Below are 18,554 nucleotides of genomic sequence, written 5' to 3'. Positions count from 1 at the left end.
AAGCAACTCTTTCTTTTTGGAACTGAGACCCTTCTGAAAGTAAAGGAAGTTAGTGACAGGATTTGAGTCTGGAGAAATAAACATTTTCAAAGATTTAGTCAAATGCAAAGCATGTAAGTGAAATGAATGCAGACAAATTTGGAAACCTGCCTATTAAGCAATCTTAGGTAGGAATCTATTCCAACTCAGCATCTGGTGATAACTTATTGACAGTCTTTTGTCCAAATTTTAGCCATTTGTTCACAGCATTGCGGGAGACAATCATAATAATTTCAATCAATGAATAATTAAAAAACACATATTTTACACACTTTAATTTCCACCTATATACCCTTCATATAGAAAGTTACCCCTTCACCTTGTCTGTTCAAGAATAGTGTATGAGAAGTCATTCTACCTCAACACTATGCACTTACCTCCTTTCTAGTCCACATTTCACACTCAGCCTAAAGACTTCAACATCAGCCTTACTGGGATTTTCAGCCTCTGGACTGTTCTATAGAATGTGGACCTGCCAGCCTCTACCATCGTGTGACAGCAGCATGGGCATGCCCCAGGCTTTGTCACAGGGGCTCTTCCATGAGCCGGCAGGTGCCCCGATGGAGGCCCAGCCCTGCCCTCGAAGACTGGCTGAGGGCTTCCTAGAGGAGGAACTTCGGCTCAGTGCTTAGCGGAGCCAACTGCAGTTCCCAGAGCTTGTGGGCATCATCTACAATCCCATGGAGCAAGCATGGGAGCCGCATCGCAGCTACTTGACCTTCTACTGCCAGGCCCCCAGGGAAGTGCTCTCCCTGGTGGGAAGCCAGGACCCTTTGGTGTGGCCCAGACAGGGGTGCCCTTTGGAGAGGTGAGTGTAGTCTGGGACTGCTCGACATTGAGGAGGCCTGTGCTGGCACCCCCCACCCCCCCACCCCCCACCAAAAGCACTCTAAGCAGCCAGTGCTGGAACTGGAGGGGCCCCTTCAGAGGAGAGTGGTGCCCAATTCTGGGGCTTTTTCTGGAGCTTCCGTGGGCAGCCCGAGGTCTCCTTCTGTCACTGCTTTGTCCACAACCTCTGCTCTTCCTGGCTCCAAGTGGGCACAAGCTCACCCCTGCTGCACCGCCGGCCAAGCAGGTAGAATAGCTTCTTGGGATCTGTGACGCGGCCTCTGCGGCAGGTGCAGCTGCTGGGGGTGTGGCTGGTGGTGGGAGTGGGATGCCTGGCAGAGCACGGGCATGGCAGGCTCTGGCAGGCCTGATGCCAGCGGTCTAGGTAGAGGGGCTTCAGCACCCCTCCCCCAGATCCCACAGGTGAGCAGGGGCTGGGAGGCTGTGGCTAAGAGAGGCTGAGTGAGTTGGAGCTGGTGCCGCTGCTGACAGAATGAATGTTTCCGGGGCCTGGACATAGGCCACGTTCAAGGCTCCAAGTCATTCTCAGGCAAGCAGATGGCTATTCACCTTCTAGACTGGGGCAACAAGTTCTTCCTGGGCTGCCCGGCTGCTGGCAATCAGTTCAGCCTCTGTCAAGTTGTCTTCTGACCTGCTGCAGTAGTTTTGAAAACCCCTCCTGGCTCCTGATCTCTTCACCCTCCTTTGTCCATTGCTCCTTTGGTCTCGTTGTGCCACCTACTTGCAAAGAGCACCAGCCGACGGTGGGCTTTGCCCTGCAAACTGCTGTGCCTCACTGTTCCCTTGGGAGCCTTGGATCAACAGAGGCCCCTCAAGAGTGATCACCAAGGTCGAAAGTGCTGTTTTAGAGTAAAAGATCTGGCCAGGATCCCGACCCTTCCTCACAGGACAGCTTCCTCCAGCTGACACCTTTCCTCACAGAGACCAGGTGGAAGCATCAGGCATGGATGCTAAGAGCGAACTTCTTACGGGGGACCGAGGCTGGATCAGAGGGAGAATTCAGGATGGCCAAGTGGAAAGGGCACTGGCCTTTGAGTCCAAAGACCTGGAGTTTCATCTCAGCTCAGAGGCGTATGGACTTTGTGACACTGGACAACTTGCTTAGCCTTTCTGAACCTTGGTATCCTCAGCTATAAGATGGGGTTGGTAGGAGATTGCGAAGATAACACTTGAGAGCGTCTTGCTTGGTGCCTGGTGCTCATGATGTACTCTTCTTCCTTTCTTGCCTCTGGGTTGAGGGTCCCTGCGCTGTACAAGGGAAGCCCCTCCATTCCTTAAGTCCTTACTGTGGTGGATTCTGGGCCTCTACCTGTGGCCTGGATTAGGGGCAAATTCCCGCCTTACTGGACATCATGAAAAACCCAGCCTGATTTTTTGTCTAAGCATAAAAAATTCCCAAATGCTTTTAAAAGATTTGTTTTAATTAAATAAAGAATAGCCTATGATTAAAAACAACAACAAGAAACCCTAGTGGCTGCTGGTGATGACTGGGGTGAACTTACTGACTGTGAATGACTCTTTTTTTAAAAAAAATTTACTTATTTTATTTATTTCTCTCCCCTCCCCCCCACCCCGATTGTCTGTTCTCTGTGTCTATTTGCTGCGTCTTCTTTGTCCACTTCTGTTGTGAGCGGCACGGGAATTTGTGTTTCTTTTTGTTGTGTCATCTTGTTGTGTCAGCTCTCCATGTAGGCGGCTCCATTCCTGGGCAGGCTGCACTTTCTTTCATGCTGGGCAGCTCTCCTTACGGGGTGCACTCTTTGTATGTGGGGCTCCCCTATGTGGGGGACACCCCTGCGTGGCAGGGCACTCCTTGCGCGCATCAGCACTGCGCATGGGCCAGCTCCACACGGGTCAAGGAGGCCCGGGGTTTGAACCGTGGACCTCCCATGTGGTAGATGGACGCCCTAACCACTGGGCCAAGTCCGCCCCCTGAATGACTCTTTTACACCCTATCTGAATGGCCATCCCCAGCCCCTAGCCATCCTCCTCTGCTCCTGGGGCTCAACCTTCCATGGGGCAGGCTTTGCCACCGCTGAGCAGCTCTAAGCATCGGGAGGGCTGGTCTTCTAGTTCTTGTTCTGTCCTCAGGAGCTAGAGAGACATCATTTTAAAATAAACATGTATTGATTACTTAGTTGTTTTGGGTGTCTAAGAGCTTTATCAATATTATATCATTGCATCCTTTTGTCCAGTGAATTGGGCATGGTAATTTAAATTTCAGAGAAATTGTGTCCAAGGTCACACACGTAGCAGGTGGTGGAGGTTGTTCTGTCAAGTCTGTGTGACTCTAGCACCCTTTATTTTATACCACAGCAAATGCACATAATATGTAAAGGTGTATACCATTATGCACATAGGCAGGTGACAACGCTAAAGCTGTCTGAATAGTAACAGAATGAAATATTTAAACGGCCACATTTCTGGCTGAGCTAATTAATGCTTTCTTTTTCTTCATATACTTAACAACCTGGATGCAAAAACAAAGCAAAATAAACCCCACCCCTCTCCCAGACTTATCTGGTAGGAACTGTACTACACTTTGAACGGCAAATCAACTCCCAGTCAAAAGTGTTTAAAACAAGGCTGCTGGCTATTTGGAGAGAGAAGCGCATTTCTAACGCCCACAGGCCCCTGCCCGAGGTCGGGCACACAGCCCTTCTTTGGGAGAACAGCACCCTGGCTCTGCAATAATGTCTTTGAGTCGACACGTGGTCACAGCCATGCCATCTCCAGATGAGAGGGAAACAAGGATTTCATTCAGGCACATTATTCTGTGCCTCCCCCATTCACAGGGCCCAGCACCCTGCACTGAGGACATTTAGGGCAGGCGGAAGAGGTCATGGCTGATCCCACCACAGTATAAAAGTGCCCAAAGTGCGGGCGGCCTCAGAGACTGACCTCAGAGGCTGACCTTCTCAGAATTGACCATCATTACTTTCGGGCTGATCTGAGTCCAGTAGCAAAAGGGGTTATAAATAATGATCCCAATTGGTTATTGTTTTCCTAGCCCTGGCAATGTTAAGACTATCCAGTACATAGAAAGAGAAGGAATGCCAGAAATACCCTTCTAGTTTTTACTAAGAACAGGAAACATTATGCAAGCGGTTGTGGCTCAACTAACAGAGCATTTGTCTACCATATGCAGGGTCCAGGGTTCGATACCCAGGGCCTCCTGACCCATGTGCAGTTCTGCTGTGTGCAAGGAGTGCCCTGCCACACAGGGGTGTCCCCTGCGTATGGGTACTCCAAGCGCAAGGAGTGTGTCCTGCAAGGAGAGCCGCCCCATGTGAAAAAAGCGCAGCCCACCCAGGTGTGGCGCCGCACACAGGGAGAGCTGATGCAGCAAGATGACACAACAAAAAAAGCCACAGTTTCCCGGTGCAGCATAACAAGAATGCAAGGAGACACAGAAGAACACACAGCAAATGGACACAGAGAGCAGAAAACAGGGCGGGGTGGGGGGATAGAAATAAATAAAATAAATCTTTAAAAAAAACCACACAAAACATAAAACTTACGGGCTTCCATTCAGGACCTAAGATGGTCTTGGCACAGCAATGACCGTGCATTTTTCAAGACCTACGTGGCAGTTAGGCTATTTGAGGCAGTGCTCCTCCAGACTTAAAACACAACTATTCTTTTGATCATCCAGGGTTGATTTTCCCCTATTTTTGGATCAAAATGTCAGGCAAACCACAGGTGAGAGAGCAACTCCCAGGCTGAGATGGAAATATGCCAAAAAAAGTGGAGCTGCAGATGAGCCCCAGAAAGACTTATTTCTGTCAGTGTGGGATGGTCAGGGCAGCGACGCCTTTCAGGAGCACCCAGGTCACCCCTTCCTTTGGGAGAGGGTAGACAGCCCTCTCGACAGGAAGGCAGGCCCACCTTCCAGTAATGTGTAATAGTAACCACATGCTGGGTTCTCCCTGCTAACCTGAAGTCCAGCAGGTGCTGCCACCCTGGGCCACACAGGTTCATTAGGCTAGGAGAATCTATGTCACCTTCTGATGAGAATTAGCAAAGGGAAGGCACAGTTCTGAGGGTGGTGCAGCCAGCTCCTTAGCTACTTGCTAATTGTGCGGGAGAGCCACTCAGCCAGGCAGAAAACTTCTCTTTCAAGGACAGCCCATCCTTTCACCATAATAAAGTGGCTAAAGAGCTGGAGCCAGCCATATGGGCTTATAACTCCACCCCCCCCCCCCAACACACACACACTTCCTAGCTGTGCAAGTTTGGACAAGTTATAATTTGTTTGTGCCTCAGTTTCCTCATCGGTAGCATGGCGCTAACAGTGGCTACTTGATAGGTATAGGGTTGTCACGACTATTAATCAAGTTATCACATCATGTAAAGTACTTAGAATGGTGCACAAATAATGTACTAAACAAATGTTAGTTATTCTTTTCATTGTTATGCTTTCCAAGTAACCCTTATCTATCATACCCTACCTACTCTAGCTACCTGTTTAGTGAACTGTTTAAGGTGTGGGTTACCAGCTCTTTCCATGTTAAAAACATCTGTGGTGTACAGAGGGCAGACTTTCATATTAACCAGAATGTCAGACCAAATTTCCCCCGTGGTTCTTTGGACCACCGAGTTAAGGAGGGCCTCTGTGTATGTTTCCTCCAACATAATCACCGTCTTCACAGTTGTCTGAATTCTAAGGTACACCTTCCCTGACTCTGCTCACCAAATTCCCATCCTGGGCCCTACTTTCCTGGTTCTCATTCTTCACAGTGCTGTGCACATAGTAGGACTGTAAGAAATGTTTGCTTTCATTGAATTAGCTGCTCCCACAGCCACTGGGCCAACATTAACCACCTTGGCTGCTTGGACTTCCTGAACACCTGGTCCCAGGAAGGGTCGACTCCCCAGGAAGGGCAGTCCTCCCTTAGGGTCTCCTCCTCTTGCCTTGTTTCAGAGCCAGGGTACTGTCTAAACTACATTAGCATAGCTTTAGTTACTCCAGGCACACAGGGCTTTATTTTCCATCCACATATGATTTTGGACTAGGGTTTTGTTTTTATCACCACCTTCCCAAGCACACACACACGCAAAAGTGCACCTGCAGAGAGCTGGTACCCTCTGTTAAACACAGGCCTGGTGGAGAGTGGGCCACTGGCAGTCTGGGCACAGACTCCAGAACCTCCTCTAGGCGTGTTCCTCCAGGAACAAGATGTTGCCCACATTTGGAAGAGCCAAACAATCTGGGAAAAGAATAACATTGGAAAATGCTCACTACCTGATTTCTAGACTGACTATAAAGCTACAATAATCAAGGCAGTGCAGTACTGGTGTAAATATAGACAACTAGATCAGTGGAAAAGAATAAAAAATCCAGAAATAGACCAACACATATGTGGTCAATTGCTTTTCAACCAAGTCAGTCCAGTGAAGACAAGAAAGTCTTTTTATCAAATATTACTGGAATCACTGAATACCTATATTTTAAAAAAATGATCAGCCCTTTTCTTACTTCATAAACAAGAACAGTGATTTGAGATGGATCATAGATCTAAACGTAAAATCTAGAACCATTAAGTTCCTAGAAGAAAACATAGGAGAAAATATTCTTAAGTATGAGTATATATCTTTGAAGTCTGCAAGGATTTCTTAGACAGGATACTAAAGAGTACTTGCCATAAAATAAAAAATTGATAAATTAGATTTCATCAAAATTTAAAATGAAAATGAGCAAATTGGGAAAAATATTCACAGCATATATTTTTAACAAAGGACTGAGTCGAAAATATAATCTAGACTATCAGAATTACAAATCACAACAAAAAGACTTAGGCAAATCACAGACTATCAGAATTACAAATCACAACAAAAAGACTTAGGCAAAAGACTTAGACATTTCATGAAAAAGATACACGAATGGCCAAAAAGCACATCAAAAGAGATGTTCTTCATTGGTTATCCAGGAAATGCAAATTAAAACCATAAGATACCATTTCACAGCCACTAAAATGATTAAAATGAAAACAAAAACTGACACCATTCAATGCTGGGAAGTATGTAGAACAACTGGAACTTTCAAACAATGCTGTGGAAGTTTTAAATGGGACAACTTTAGAGAACTGTTGACAGTTTCCAATAAAGGTAGACATCCATCTACTCTTTGATGCAGTAAATCCCAAACTGGAACACCCCCATCAACAGATAAATGGATGAACAAATTGTAGTATATCCATACAATGGAATACTATGCAGCAATAAAAAGGAATAAACTACTCATTCAGTGATAACACATATGACTCTCAAAAACATTAATTCTGAGTGAAAGAAGCCAAACAAAACTTTTAATGAAATTTTAAAATAAGCAAAGTTAATATATAGTCCTAGAAAGTACAAAAGTGATTGCCTGGGTCAGGGGTGGGGGTTGGAGGACAGAGAAGATACTGATTGCAGGGATATTGACTGTAGCAGGGCATGAGGGAGCTTTAGGGAGTGATGGAAATGTTCCTTATCTTGATTGGGGTAGTGGTACCAAAATTCATGGTAGTAAACACTTAGATCTGTGAATTTTATTGTATGTAACTTATACCTTAAAAAAAAAAAACACAAAAAAACACCCACAAATACAGCCTAAGAGACCAAATTCTCAGCTGCAGAGCCTGAGAGTGGCCTCTCAGGAAAAGTACGGTGCATTTAGCAATGCCCACTCTCAAGGCAAAATCCAACTCAAAACAGATTCCCAAGGTCAACATGGCTTTTGCGCAGCATCACGGGTAAAACCATGTCTCTTCATGGTTATAAATTGATTATAACAATCAATTTAAAGAGAAAGTCTGTCTAGTGTAGTTTAGGCTTTGTCACAGGCTTACATTGTGTTTCCTGATCTATTCTCAGAATACAAGGGTCCCTACCTGTTATATTAGAATCAAAGACCCCCAAGGAAATGAGAACAGTCACTTAATTTCATGTTCCTCCTTCAGAAACACCATACGCAAAGTATTCCAGGCAAGTAAGAATTTAACGCAGGAATCCCAACAAGTTGGTCACAAAATACTGGCATTGATCACCGGAGATTGTCCTGTGTCCACCTGCACTTGGGCCATCCCGTGCAGTCACAAGTTATGGGCCTCAAAACGAAGACCCAACCTCCAAGGTTGACCAGTATTCTTGGACCTTCTCTTGTTTTCAGTAACCCAAAATTTTAGGGGTAAAACTAAAGGAGCACCTTATTTGAAAAGAGACCTACCGTCTGGTCTTTCTCCTATCATCTTTCCCAGAGTTTAAAATGCAGTGCATCTATCTTTATAGATTCATTGTGATGTGGAATAGAAGAGACCAAATCCACATGAAGAGACTAAAAGGCAGGAGGGAAGAGATTTGCTGTGAGCCAGTGATAAAGCCTGTTGTCCTGCCAATTTTTGTTTTGTTTATTGAAGTAAAATTTGCCATTCTAACCGTTCTTAAGTGTACGATTCAGTGGTGCCAATTATATCTACAAGGTTGTGCTACCATCCCCCCATCTATTATCAAAACTTTGTCATCACCCCAAAGAGAAACTCTTGACCCCATTAAGCAATAACTCCTGATGCCCACTGCTTCTGGTAACCTCTAATCTACTTTCTGTCTCTACAAATGTGCTTATTTTAGACATTTCATGTAAGTGGAATCATGCAATATTTGTCCTACTGTATTTGCCTGTAGAAAGGAGTACAGGAATTATATTAGGCAGCCCTGTCCTTTTCTTTTGGCTCTAAAAACACACCACCGGTTTTTTAATGTAACATTTAAAAGAAAATAAAGAAGAAAAATAAATAAATAAAATATCCCATTAATACTAAAAAAAAAAAGATAAGAATGAGGACAAGAGAGGTTAAAAAAAAAAGAAAAGAAAAGAAAGTACACCACGGGCACCTCTGATTGCCCCTGAGGGAGAAAGCTTTCTCTGCAGATGTACACTGGTTCGACCCAGGAGACCTGGAAGTGAGCAGAAGACGCTCCTCTCCTAAACGTCTCATTCTAGTCTGACGCCTCCCACGCCCTGCAATCGAGCCGGTTCTAGCTTTGTGGGCAGCTCCTCCCCACCCTGGACAGCCACTCCCCCCGCGGGTGCGGGAAGGGCTCCCCTCCCGAATCTTTCCAGAATTCAGAGTCTGGCAGAAGAACATAAAAAGCAGAACTGTTCAAACTCTTCCTCAGTGGATTTCTGATTCAAATTAAGAACTTGCTATTTCTGACGCAGCCTCTCCCAATTTCTCATTAAAAACTTCATGAAGGCAAGGGGAGGAAAAGGAAGAAACTCATGATCAAATGGAAGAACTAGGACTGACAGGAAAGAATATTCGAAGCTGAGAGGCACCGAAATTAATTTAAGGCAGATGAGGCTGGATGGGGGCGGGGGAAGGGCGGGGAGATGCAGTAAGGAGGTGCCTCCTGCCAGCTCTGACGCCAACATCCGCTCAGAACACCCCACCGCTCTCCGCGTGAGGTGAGGGGCCGTGAGGTGGGCCAGTTGCTGGCTCTGCTCAACTCCAAAGCAGCCAGGGGATGCGGTCAAGGCCGCGATGGTAGAGTGAATGCAGGAAAAGGTGACCGATGCGGAGACCTCACCCCTCGGAAATGCATGCTTGAGGTATTTTTCAAACACTAACTACGTTAGTATCGGGAGTCAAAAAAGGTGCCACATCTGAGAGGCAGAGGGGAACCAACAGAAAATCAGCCGGAAACTGGGAATGACACCAGGCACAGGGTAAACAACCATTTCTCCGGCTTTAAAGCAAATTCCAACAAAAAGGTGCGGAGGGCAGGACTGAGGGGTGTTCCATTCACCCTGCCTTTTGACAGTCTGCACCCACGGGTACAACACGGCAACCGGGAGCCCGCCCTATGAAATGTGGCTGTGCCAATGAGGAACTAAATATTTAATGCTGTTGAACTTTTTAATTTAAAAATTTAAAATGACATAAGGTAAAATATTTTTCCATTACATACAACTTGATTGTTTGGGTAGGACTACATTTCATCTTAACCATTGCATTGTAACAATAGATGGATTCACTTTGAATGATTATTTTTAGTACTGAGGTAACATTTTAATGTGTTTATTTGAATAATTTTTACCCACAGCGAGAGCTAGAAAATGTGCTTATTAAAATTTCTTCACTTAAGCAGCTCTGAAAATTCGAAAACAAATTGAGCTGGTTTTCTATTAATCTAATTTTAGAAGTTCACTCTTTGCACTTGTTTTGCTGAAGGATATTAATCAGACCTTCTCAGTTTTGCCTACAGGAAGAAGAGAACGTCTCAAAGCAAAACCAGACAGAATGGTATACATTTGTAATTTTTCTCAGAGACTAAAAGCTTGATAACGTTGAGTGGACAAAGAACACACAGCAAAATAGACACAGAGAACAGACAACTGGGGCGGGGGGAGAAGGGGAGAGAAATAAATAAATAAATAAATCTTTAAAAAGAAAAAAAGAAAACGAGTGCCTCTCTCCCACTCCAGAAGGTCCCAGGATCGGCTCCTGGAGCCACCTAATGAGAATACAAGCAGACACCGAAGAACACACAATGAATGGTCACAGAGAATAGACAATGTAGGGAGGGGAGAGAAATAAAGAAACAAATCTTTAAAAAAATAAATAAAGTTAATTTTATGTCTCTCCTTTTTTAATGTGACTACAAGATAATTCAGATGTACATTTGTGGCTCACATTATATTTTCATTAAATATTGATGCTCTAGACATATCTCCCATTGTTTAATAATTATAATCATCAAATTATTAATATTTTTTAGGAGATACTGGAGCTTGAACTCAGGACCTCATATTTGGGAAGCAGGTACCCAACCACTGAGCTATACCTGCTCCCCAAATTATTCTCTTTGTTTAATGTTTATGAGCCAGTCTTTTTTTTTTTAATTTAATTTAACTTTATTTTTAAAGAAGTCTTAGAATACATAAATGTTACATCAAAAATATGAGGGAAATTATTCTTTTAGAACTTTAAAAAATGTATCTTCTTAGTGCCTTCACATCCCCATTTGTTTAAAAAAAGAAGAAAGAAAGAAAAACTATAGGTCTATGACAAAATGCTAAAGAACAAGGGAAAAGGAACACAACCTCAGAGTACTTAAAGGAGGAGCCTATCCCTAAAAATAATCTGCTTGATTATTCAGAAGAGAGGTTCAGCAGATTATCCGGCTTCCTCAGTTTTTGGTACAACAATCCAACATTCTAAACAGGAATAGAAAATTTATTAGCACAGTAACATCAATAAATCCTTTGAGACTAAAGGTTTTGGCCTACATATTCCCTCGTAAGCACATCAAGGCCAAGGTTAATTTTCAACGATCATCCTTTCTGCCTTCTCTCCGGTGAATTAAGTGACAAGAGATTTCAGATTTTAAAACACACATGTATTTAAATGACTTACCAAATCATATCTAAACATCTTTCTTTTCATGACTACTTAATTTCAACTAAATTGTTTTTTTCATAAAAACAGAATCGTTCAAAAACAGGAACTCTCTGCAGAGACCATAGAGAATTTAATATTAACTCCTCAAGAAACCACAGAAAAGATAAAACAGCAAATCCTGATTCGTCTTTTTAAAATAATCTTTATTTTTGAATTTTAAAGATAAATGTGTGCAGCAGAAAAGTTATCATTGTTTTTTATTCCCATTTTAGCAATCTCACGATTTTACGATTTTATGTTTACAGCAATAAAGTATAGATCCTTGACAGTTAATGATAATTTTGTAACTATTAACCTTCTCCTTCCCTCTAGCTGTTATTATTTAAGTTGCCTTCTTGATCTGATAAACTTGTTTCCCAAACCTGGCAGAATGTGGAGGTAGAATTTTCCATTTGCAATCCTCAAAATTATGGTTCTTTCCACTGCCTACAAATGGAAAAGATTAAATTTCATAGCATTTTAGAGATTGTAAAGACTTTAGTAATTACCCACTTCACCATTTTATCTTATATATTAAATTTAAACATTGAAAAGGACATTTAAAAATAATGTAAACTTACCCTCTACTTTCATTTTCTGTTTGTTCCAGTCTTTTGGCACAGTTTTAATCAGAGATACATATGTAATGTTGTATTCTACTCTTCCCATTTAATTTTCCATATTCTACACAATCACTGTATTCATCATTTTACTAAATTTACACTCTTCCATCATATTGATATATAATGACTTACTCAATTTCCCTAGCATTCATTGTTCAGGATTTTATATCATGATTAAAATCTTTATAATTAGCTTTGTAGATATTTTTCTTCTTTTGACCTAATCCTGTGATGTCAGATAATTCTGAATATTTGAGTTGCCCTCCAAATTTTCAAGGATGTTCAAAGCCCAATCAGCATTAACCATCCTGCTTTCCTTCCTTTTTCCCTTTGTAATTCAATATTTAGATGTAAAATTGATTCTTATTATTGGTTTAACTCAATTTTTTAAATTTAGCAGTAGGAATATGGACTCTTTTTTTCTACTTGGTTTTTTATTTATTTATTTATTTATTTAATCCCCCCCCCCCCCCCTCCCCCGGTTGTCTGTTCTCTGTGTCTGTTTGCTGCGTCTTGTTTCTTTGTCCGCTTCTGTTGCTGTTATCGTCAGGGGAAGTGTGTGTGGTGCCGTTCTGGGCAGGCTTCGCTTTCTTTCGCGCTGGGCGGCTCTCCTTTCGGGCGCATTCCTTGCGGGTGCACTCCTTGTGCATGGGGCTCCCCTACGCGAGGGACACCCCTGCGTGGCAGGGCACTCCTTGCACGCATCAGCACTGCGCATGGGCCAGCTCCACACCGGTCAAGGAGGCCTGGAGTTTGAACCACGGACCTCCCATGTGGTAGACGGACGCCCTAACCACTGGGCCAAGTCCGTTTCCCTTTTTCTACTTGTATCCTTCTTTGAGAATTATCTGTTTGCATCTTTTGCGCATTTTTAAGGTCTTGATGCTTTACTCACATAATTATATAAATGATGCATACATTCTAAATTTTAATATTTTATACCTAAAACATATAACTTTTTTCCAATTTACAAGTCTCCTGTTAGTTTTGTATATCAAAATTTGGAAGGAAAATTTAAATCATACCTAGCTATATTTTCCTTTGTACTCCTCGTACCTATTTCAATAGAGAGATCTCTCTTTCTGGCAAAATGTTGATACTTGTTGAGCTGGGTATTGAGTACTGGTGGTTATTTTTGCTATTCTGTACTTAGGTGTATGTAGGATCATGTCAATAATAAAAACTTTTTTAAAAAGTCTATCGTCCCTATTGCTAGGAAAAACACTATTTAATTTTGACCAGTTTTTCTCCCACCCTTTTTATTTTACAGTTAAGGAAACTCTTGCCCATGAAATTAATTTGTTTAAGATGTGACTCATCAAGTTTTCCCCCCACTAAACTTAGCCACAACTTCTACTTTTTTAGGCACGGCAACATGCCGTGCAGGCAGGGCTATTTGGAAAGAGCTGAAATTCATTAAAGGCAGTGGGCTGGTAAACAAGTGACTGTGCTTTATTCCTACAAATTTAACACCAGTCCCCCACTAAAATAAGGTAAGACAAGTGATAAGCTGCAACCAGCTCTCCAAGGAAAGAAAGCCCTGTTTTGTAGCCATTTCTTTGGTGTAGTGTAAATACTACCATCCTGACTGATCTCAAGCTACAAACACAATGTCTCTGAAGTTGGAGCTGGGAATAGATGGGCAGGAGCATGCCGTTATGTAGTATTTCCATCATGCAGATATAATATATATAAATAACCTCAAGAGCTAGATTATAGAAAAGGATAGTAAAATAATTAGGAAGTGATGAATTGTTTTTAATATACTTGGTAAATATTTATATGTTAATATAATTTAACTATAAGTTTGTATAATTTAATTAAAAATAATGGCTGTTTTTAATAATTGGGTTGCAAAATCCCTGAAAATGTAAGAATCAGCTCTCCTGAACCCACTCACGTAGCTCCTGCACAACAATAGGAGAGCAATAGTAATGAAAGCAGAACCCAAAGACCAACGCTTAGGGCGGTCGTTAGTGCCCACACAACCAGGGCTGGCCTGCAGGGTTCCTGCACCTAGAGGGGCACATCAGTCACCCTTCTCACTTCCAAAGAACAAAGCCAGGCCCAGATTCTTGCAGTGCAGACAGCCTGGAGAATCCTGCTTGCCCCAGTGTAGACACACCCAGACCAGGAACCCTGGGGAAGGGCAGTGCACAGTCCTGGTGAGGCCCCCCATCAATTTTAATAAGAAGCATAAAAGAACCTGGAAAAGGTCGAATGTGTCTGCCATGTGCACGATTAAAATCCCACTAGGTTATGTTTTCGAGAAATCCAGACAATTATTTCATTTAAAAGAAGGTCATACAACATAGTGGGTGCCCTTGAACAGCATTTTGAAAGTTCAGTCCCTGACCAGGAGCATCAGGATCACCTGGGAACTTGTTAAAAATGCAGACTCTTGGGCCTACCCCAGACCTACTGAATCAGAAACTCTGGGGGTGAGCCCAGCAATCTGTTTTAACAAGGCTCCCAGGTGATTCTGATGCATGCACAAGTTTCAGAACCGTTATTCTATGACAATGATTCTAGACCCAACTCTAAAGGCCTATGAAGGCCCCCAAGTCCCCTCAAAACCACAGCCTTCTTGACAAGAACAAAAGTGGTGGAATCAGACTTCCTAATTTCAAAACTTACTATAAAAGCTACAATAACGAAAACAGTGTGGTATTGGCATAAGATAAACATACAGACCAATGGAATAGAATTCAGAGTCCAGAAATAAGCGCACACTCAATGGGGAAAGAATTGCTTATTTGACAAATGGTGCTGGGACAGCCAGATAACCACATGCCAAAACATGAAGTTGGACCCTTATCTCATATTATATAAAAATTAACTCAAAATGGATCAATGATCTAAATATAAAGGCTAAAACCATAAAACACAGGGTAAAATCTTCATGGCCTTGTATTTGGCAATAGATTTTCTTACATATGATACCAAATGCATGAGTCACAAAAGAAAAAATAGATAAATTGGACTTCATCAAAATTAAAAACGTTTGTGCATCAAAGGATATTATCAAGAAAGTGAAGTGACAGCCTACAGAATGGGTTTTCATGTCAACCAGTCTGGACAAAGCAGCATAGCAATTTTCTGATCTCAAACAACTTCAACCCTTAAAAAGAAGTGTTTAGAATGGCAGTTCAGTTCCTATAGCAAAAGCTCTCAATTCAGTTCAAACACAAGTTACTCCAAATAAAACCAACAACGTGTCTTAGATAGAAATCTTAAATTCCTAGGGAAACTAATCATAATGTAGTAATCCATCTCAATTTCAATTAAGTTAAAAAAACAAGAACAGTCAATTATAACAAAGGTACCACACTAGTTGAAAATGTTAATAATAGGGAAAACTGAGAGGAAAAAGGGAGTTATATGGAAATCTTGTACTTTCGGTTTAATTTTTTCAAAACCTGCAATTGCTCTAAAAATTAAACTGTTAAAAAAACAGACAAACAGCAACAAAAAACAAACCTTCAGGTGGGCTCCATAGAGGTCTCCAGGTTTTAGGCACTGTAAGACTTAGTTAGGGTAAGTTTGAAGAGAAAAAAAACAAAAACAAAAAACTGTTGTTGATCAAATCACAAAGGAGATGTGATAATGAGGGTACAAGGACTTTCCCCGAGAGCCTGGAAGGTTTCAGCATGGACTGCCTTCCTAGAGTGTGAAGCAATAATGACAAGCCTAAATTCCCTTAGGAAGGTCCATATGCTCTCATTAAGATTTATTCAATTTATCAAGCATGCACCTATCATTTGCTTTCCTAAATCAAAGTTTCTCAAAGCAAGACCCTAGAAGCACCCAAATTACAATGATCTGTTAAATATGCAAATTATTGGGTTCTGTCCCATCATACAGTATCAGAATTTGGCAGAGGAGGCATGAATCTGCATGTTGTACAAGCTCCCAGGGGATTTGGGTGCACCCTGAAGTTTAGGAACTATGACCTTAAAGTCAACTTAGTTTAACCTATCCTTCAGAAGCCCCATCAGAAAGGGGCTGCCGTTTCTTTGTGTGGACACTTTTAGAGAGCGTCTCACCATCTCTAAGGCCATACAGTCTGTGGGTTTTAAAAGGCACGTCCTGAAATTTAACCAAAAACCCCTACCCCTTGTTCTGGCTCTACCAGCCAAAGTCCCACAGAGGGGATTTATTCGCTCATCCACATGTCAAGCCCCCTAGGAATTTTGGGCCACAAACATGCACCCCCATACCCATGAGAGTCCTCCCTTTCCAGTCTACACGGCTCCAGTTCTTTCAGCCATATCTCACATGCCAGCTTCTCATCTGTCTGCTTCAGCTGAGACTTGACAAGAAAAGAGGTGCAGAGGAAAAGAAAAACGTTTGGTCAAGATTTAGTTTATAGGGGAGTAGGTATAGCTTAGAGGTTTGAGCACCTGCTTGCCACCTACAATGTCCCAGGTTCAATCCCTGATACCTCAAAAAAATTTTTTTAAAAAGAGAGAATGGGGGGGGGGATTTAGTTTATAAACTAGTACACCACAGATCCCAACCCCAAAGCACTGATGGAGCCTCAGTGGAGCAGAGAGGATAAGAGAACAGGCATTAGTACCTACTAGCAGGATTTAAACCTTATTTATAAGTGATCTGACCTTGAAAATACCACAATTCCAGAATCTTAGATTTCTCATCAAAGGTTAATAACCCCACCTCAGGCTGAAGTGAAGATTAAATGAGACAGCCTTTTATTAAAAGTCACTCCAGGTCTCCACCAGTAGCCCTAATTGCAGAAAGACCCAACCCTAAAAGGGCTAGTTGAACCAAATTTCAACCCAAAGCCCAAGCAAAACTTTGCAGTTTCTAGTTTAATATTTAAAAAGCATACAAATTTTGGATTCTACTCCAAAATATATCTGTGATAGATTTAACAAAAAAATGTTTTTATCCTCAAATATCTGGGTAAATTGACACTCAAGGAAAACGCCCTTTGGTTTTTCTGTGGCCTCAGTCATTTCTTGGCACACCACCTCCTGACTCCAGGGCCTGCTTCTCTCCTTGCTGGATAAGAGCAGACTTAGCCTACAGGCAGATGAACAAGCCCAGGAAAACAAATGAGCAAAGAAAGCAGTCACCAGACACGAGTCTGGGGATGACCAGGAGGCTCACCCCTCAAAATGCCAAGGGCTGCTGTGGCCTGGCTAGACTGCATGCTTTTGGAGAAGATTGATCCCTAACCAAATGCAACAACATCTAGGAGGGACATTCGCAGCTGCCCTTGACCCAGTCATCATGGTGTGCATGGGTGTGTCTTAGGGTGTGTCCCCAGATCCATAGAAATCTGACCTGAGCAGGATGCGGGGGATCTGACCTTGATCAGGCAGGGCTCACAGAAGCATGCAGGTATCAGGTGGGCTGTAATTCCCCATTTTTTCCCTCCTGGCCCCTTCCTCTCCTGCTTGCTTTTCTACCTCTCCTTGTCTGAGAATTTCCTGGCTTGGCTATTTCTAGACTTCCTTGCAAAATAAGGGGGAGATGAGGGGTCCTGCAGTGGATGGGCAGTGGGATGAATCAATCGGAGAATACGCATCCTTCCTAAGAGGGCAGGTGCCCATCTGGTCTCCACTTTTCATGAACGGTGTGGGTTACTCAGAACCCACGATGCTCAAAACAGTTCACAGGAGACCTGCATCAAGTTGGGGAGCATTTAAAGTCCACAGGGCTTGGTAAAGCAATCGCTTCCTTAGGACCCAAAGCCCCCTACTGGTCAAAACCTTACAGAAGAATGAGAACGTGCCACTGGCAGACTCACAATAACAAGATTCCCAAGTGCCGGGCACTGTGCTGAAGGCACTAGATACTTGAGGAGAGAAACGGGAAGGAAACCAGGAGAAAGGAGTCTCTTTAGCTGGAGGAAAGAAAGAATTAGAAAGTAAAACTTATGCAGAGAATATGAATTCTAACCTTTCTTTTTAAAATCCACGCGCCTGCCCGTGGTTTCTCAGTAAATCACTGCGTCCTGAGCTGTCTAAGGCGCTCTGGAAGGCGTCCTGGGCGGGGCGGCGGGATCAGGGCCGCGCTGGCCTCCCTCCTGCCGCGGGCCCGAGGAGCGATCGGGCCGCAGCAGGCACCGCGGCCAGCGCGGCGCGGGATCGGGCAACCCCGCGAGGCGACACCGCCTTCTCCCAGCCCAGGATCCCGCCACCCCGGCCCGGGGCTCTCTTACCGCTGGGTGCCCAGGCGGGGCTGCGCTCGTCCTCTCCGGCCACCGAGGTCACACCCTCTCCGGGGCCGGGCAGCGGGTCTTATCCCGGGCGGGACCCGCCCCACTTGGGGTGGAGACAGCCCGCCCGAGTTCCTGCCTGTCCCTCTGCCCACGGGACCGGAAAAGCCTTTCCCGGGCGAGGCGCACCTGGCGCGTCCGGCTGGGGTCGCGGCGCCTGGCGCCCTTGGCAGGGCCTGGCCTGGCCTCCCCGCGCGGGGCTGCGCCCCGCAGGTGCCCCCGACCCAGGCGGCGGCCGGCCCCGCCTCGGGGCTCCCCCGCCTCGTTCCCCTTCCCGGAGCGCTCGGCCCGCCCGGTGCCGCCCAGCCTCGCCCCGCTTCCCTCCAGCGCCGGAGAAGTTCCACATTCCGGGACTCTAGACCCCCGCGTCCC

General features: G+C 43.9%; 1 protein-coding gene and 1 pseudogene across 4 annotated transcripts in view; one reads left to right on the top strand and one right to left on the bottom strand.

Annotated features, from left to right (window-relative positions):
* ANXA4 (annexin A4) overlaps positions 1 to 18,285 on the bottom strand; it is a 57,375-nt gene extending 39,090 nt beyond the window's left edge. Inside the window, exons 1-2 of one of the 4 annotated variants that reach the window (XM_058278728.2) lie at positions 18,126 to 18,196; positions 17,712 to 17,807 (exon numbers count right to left, since the gene is read on the bottom strand). The gene's annotated coding sequence lies outside the window, so the exon portion shown is untranslated. Of the gene's footprint in view, positions 1 to 17,711; positions 17,808 to 17,863 lie in introns of all 4 variants that reach the window. The other 3 variants (XM_058278725.2, XM_058278727.2, XM_058278726.2) reach the window with 3 other exon arrangements.
* On the top strand, positions 549 to 1,364 carry LOC131273985 (single-strand selective monofunctional uracil DNA glycosylase-like; annotated as a pseudogene).
* Positions 18,286 to 18,554: the final 269 nt, after the last annotated feature.

This window comes from Dasypus novemcinctus, chromosome 17 (assembly GCF_030445035.2).
Source record: "Dasypus novemcinctus isolate mDasNov1 chromosome 17, mDasNov1.1.hap2, whole genome shotgun sequence".
Lineage (NCBI taxonomy): Eukaryota > Metazoa > Chordata > Mammalia > Cingulata > Dasypodidae > Dasypus > Dasypus novemcinctus.
Note: the sequence above shows the minus strand (reverse complement) of the source record. Positions and strands in the feature narration are given on the sequence as shown.